Source organism: Chrysochloris asiatica, unplaced genomic scaffold, assembly GCF_000296735.1.
Source record: "Chrysochloris asiatica unplaced genomic scaffold, ChrAsi1.0 scaffold00047, whole genome shotgun sequence".
Taxonomy (NCBI): domain Eukaryota; kingdom Metazoa; phylum Chordata; class Mammalia; order Afrosoricida; family Chrysochloridae; genus Chrysochloris; species Chrysochloris asiatica.
In genome coordinates, this window is record NW_006408565.1 from 5586501 (window position 1) to 5590813 (window position 4313).

General features: G+C 43.4%; 1 pseudogene; it reads left to right on the plus strand.

Moving 5' to 3' along the window:
• The first annotated feature begins 2544 nt into the window (after window positions 1-2544).
• LOC102825482 lies at window positions 2545-3133 on the plus strand (annotated as a pseudogene).
• Window positions 3134-4313: the final 1180 nt, after the last annotated feature.

Sequence of the window (4313 nt, forward strand, 5' to 3'; positions counted from 1 at the left end):
CAGACACTCAAAAGAAATACACGAGCAGGCTTGTAATCTTGCTGGCGACCAAGTTGGTCTTCAGATGAGGCAAAGTGAGGGAAAAGCAACAATGAAGATATGGGCTGAGTCTGATCACATTCAATAGACTCCTGTCATCCCGGAGTGAGACCTGGTTGGCCAGCAGTATGATGAGACCTGGGGACTCCTAAACCCATGGGTAGGGACACAGCCACTGAGGGGCTAGAGCAGAGAGTGAAGAGTCCAGCTGATATGAAGTGAGGGGAGATGCACAAGAATGCCCATACTTGCATATAGTACCCATTTGACCTAGCTTCAATGGCTGGAAGATCAGACTAGAGGAAGAAAGAAGAGGAAAAAGAAAAGCGTAATCCAGTATAATTTCATGAATTTGACCTACACTTCTGGATATAGTAGCTTAAAAGAAGGAAGGAGTCTTCACAGCAAGTATCATTCCCACCCCTCTGTAAACTAGGTTGTTAGGGATGGGCAACTTAGATGTTGGCTACTTAAAATGAGGGGGAGGTGGCTATAAAGCCACATAGTGACTGGCTTACAAATTTTCAAGAGAGAATTTAGTTACAAAGGGTGTGGGGGAAGGTAGAATCTCCACTGAGTGGTTTTTAACCTGTCTAGACAGGGCTGGTGAAAGGAGATGGGGATAAGACTCTTGTGGTTCAATAGTGAGTAATTGTTATCAGGACTGATTGTGAGTGTTGCAGATGTAAAGGTTTTGTAACAAAAAGCATGGAGTGGCTGATCTTGCAGTCCAGGAGTGGAGGACTCTGGACCATAAAGGGAGAAGAGTGGAGTGGAGTGTGGAATCCTATTCAGAGAAGCAGTGATGTCAGAAATGGAAGCAGAGATGATGACATGGACAGATGGAGCAACTGGGGATTCTAGACTCATGGAAGGAGATGAGCTGTGTGCTGGTGCCTGGGGGCTGGCTTGCAGGGTACCCTCTTTTGTTGGTTTAATGATTGTGTATTCCTGAGTGTTTCAGTGTATATCCAAATAAGAAAAAAACAAACAGAGGGAATGGAAGCAAATACTGTTGAATGATGATGCATAGAGGGGATTGTAATCATTGCAATGAAACAAAATATAATAGGATGAGTGTAAAGCTGATGTTCTCCCAGGCAAGCTATCACTCAATTCACAATAAAAACTTAAAAAAAAAAATTTAAAAAAGCTCTATCTTGAAGTATAATGTTATGTTAGGGTAATATCTACACACCTACAAGGAAGATCAATTAATACCACTATTATCCAAACTTACACACCAGCCACTAAAGCCAGTGATGATGGAATTGAAGAATTCTACCAACTTATTCAGTCTGAAATTGATTAAACATGCAATCAGGGTGCATTGATAATTACTGGTGATTGGTATGAAAAGATTGGAAACAAAGAAGAAGGATCAGTAGTTGTAAAACATGGTCTTCATGATATAAATGATGCTGGAGATCACATGACAGAATTTTGCAAGACCACTGACTTCTTCATTGCAAATACATTTCTTTAAACAACATGAAAGAGAGTTATATACATGGTCCTCACCAGATGGATCCATAGAAATAAAATTGACTATATCTGTGGAAAGAGATGGTGGAAAACTCCATACCATCAGCTAAAACAAGGCCAGGGGCACACTATGGAACAGACCACCAATTGCTCACATACAAGTTCTGGCTGCAGCTGAAGAAAATTAAAACAAGTCTACGAGAGCCAATACATGGTCTTGAACATCCCGTTAGAGATCACCTGAAGAATAGATTTGATGCATTAGACACTAAAAATTGAAAACCAGACGAGTTGCAGGATAGCATCCAGAACATCAACAGGAAGGAAGCCAAAGGTCACTAAAAAGATGAGGAAGAAAGAAAAGAACACAATGGATGTCAGAAGAGATGCTGAAACTTGTTCTGCAGCATAGAGATGCTAAAGCAAATAGAAGAAATGAGGAGGTAAAAAAGCTGAATAGAAATTTTTAATGGTCAGATTGAGAAGACGAAATGTGCAAAGACCTGGAGTTAGACAACCAAAAGTGAAGAACACACTCGGCATTTCTCAAGCCGATGTAACTGAAGAAAAAATTCAATCCTTGACTTAAAATATTGAAGGATTCGCTGGGCAAATTATTGAATGATGAAGAAAGCATCATAAGAAGATGGAATACACAGAGTCACTGTACCAGAAAAAGATGGTTGATGTTCAACTATTTCAACAGGTAGCTTATGATCAAGAACCAGTGGTACAGAAGGAAGAAGTCCAAGGTGTATTGAAGGCATTGGACCACCTGCAGTGTAGGAGAACACCAGAGTGGCTTCCAGATAGTGTGGGAGCCCAGAGACTCTGCCCCTTGATTTTAACCTTCCTCTGATGCCATGTGAGACTTCCACTCCCGAGTTTTATATTACTAAAGTCTACTCCAGGCCTATCAGTTTATGATCTCATGGACAGTTACATCCTTCACAATCTGGTTGGCATTTTCCAATGTCACCGGGATCGGCGTTCAGGCACAGATGGACAAGCGGCGCCAGCATGCCTGTGGCCCGGAGCTGGGTTTGTCGGAAAACATATGTTACCCCACGGAGACCCTTTGAGAAGTCTCGCCTCGACCAAGAGTTGAAGCTGATCTGCGAATATGGGCTGCGGAACAAGCGCGAAGTCTGGAGGGTCAAGTTCACTCTGGCCAAGGCCCGGAAAGCTGCCCGCGAGCTGCTGACACTGGACGAGAAAGACCAGCGGCGTCTGTTCGATGGTAAACGCACTGCTGAGATGACTGGTCTGCATTGGGGTGCTGGATGAGGGCAAGATGAAGCTCAATTACATCCTGGGCTTGAAGATTGAGAATTTCGTGGAGAGACGTCTACAGACTCAGGTCTTCAAACTGGGCTTGGCCAAGTCCATCCAGCACCCCCTGGTGCTGATCTGCCAGCACCACATCAGGGTCCGAAAGCAGGTGGTGAACATCCCGTCCTTCATTGTCCACCTGGACTCCCAGAAGCACATTGACTTTTCCTTCTGCTCTCCATATGGCAGAGGCTGCCCAGGCTGCGTGAAGAGGAGGAACGCCAAGAAGGGCCAGGATGGGGGTGGAGCTGACGATGATGATGATGAGGAGGATTAATCCCACCCATTGCTTCCTGGGGAGGGAACACTAATTTTCCAAGCAGAAAATAAAAACGATCAACACTTAAAAAAAAAAAAAAAATGTCAACAAAATATTTTTGGGAGATGTATGAATGATAAGCATGCCTGGTTCAGGAGAAATGATGGTTCTTCCCTCATCCATTTGTACATTTAATAAAATATAAGGTCTCTGCATAGTGCAAATGTTTTGCAATCAGCTGCTAACCTGAGGTTGACAGTTTGAACCCACCTCAGAAGAAAGGCCTGGCCAACTTCTTCTGTAAAGATTATAACCAAGAAAATCCTGTGGATGGTTTTACTTTGTAATACATGTGTAAGTCATGGTTTGGAAATGATTAGACAGCAGTGGTTAATAAAAATGGAATTATTAGAGGCTACTATGGGTATTAAGGAGCTTTGGTAGTGTAGTGGTTACGAATCTGGCTGCTAATTTCAAGGTCAGCAGTTCGAAACTACCAGCTGTTCCACAGGAGAAAGATGAGGCTTTCTGCGCCTGTGAAGATTTACAGCCTCACAAATCCTATGCAGGGTCACTATGAGTAGGAATTGACTCCACGGCACATAACCACCACCACCACCACTATGGGAGTCCCCATGTGGTGCTGCTGGATAGGCATTGGACTGCAAACCACAAGTTTGACAGTTCAAATCAACCAGCCTCTTCTTGGAAACCCTAAACAGGGTTACTATGAGTTGGGATAGACTAGCCAACACTTAATAACAGAAGCAATGGGCATTGCAATAGGGGTCAAGGATCCTCATAAGTTATTCATCATCACTTATTCGTTCTTCCAACATCTATGTGCTGAGTGTACCACAACACAAGGTATCCACTCTGAAGGCAGTTTGGCATAGGACATTGGTATCTGATGTAATGGGATGAAGTGTGTGCACAAAGGAGGGGATGTGGTGGTGGCCAGGAGATTGTTTACACATGGGGGGATAATGGGAGCTGGTGTTCTCACTAAAGGAGAAAGAAATATGAAAAGCAAGAAAACTAGAATCAACCCCACTTACAAAGTTCTGCAGTGCAGAACCGAAGGGAGTAAACAGTGAAAATGCTTCAAATAATTGATTTTGTGGCAAAGGCAACTGGGTTAAAAATAAGAGACAAGCAGTTGGAAGTTGTGCCTTGGCTCCCACCACCTTGACTCAGG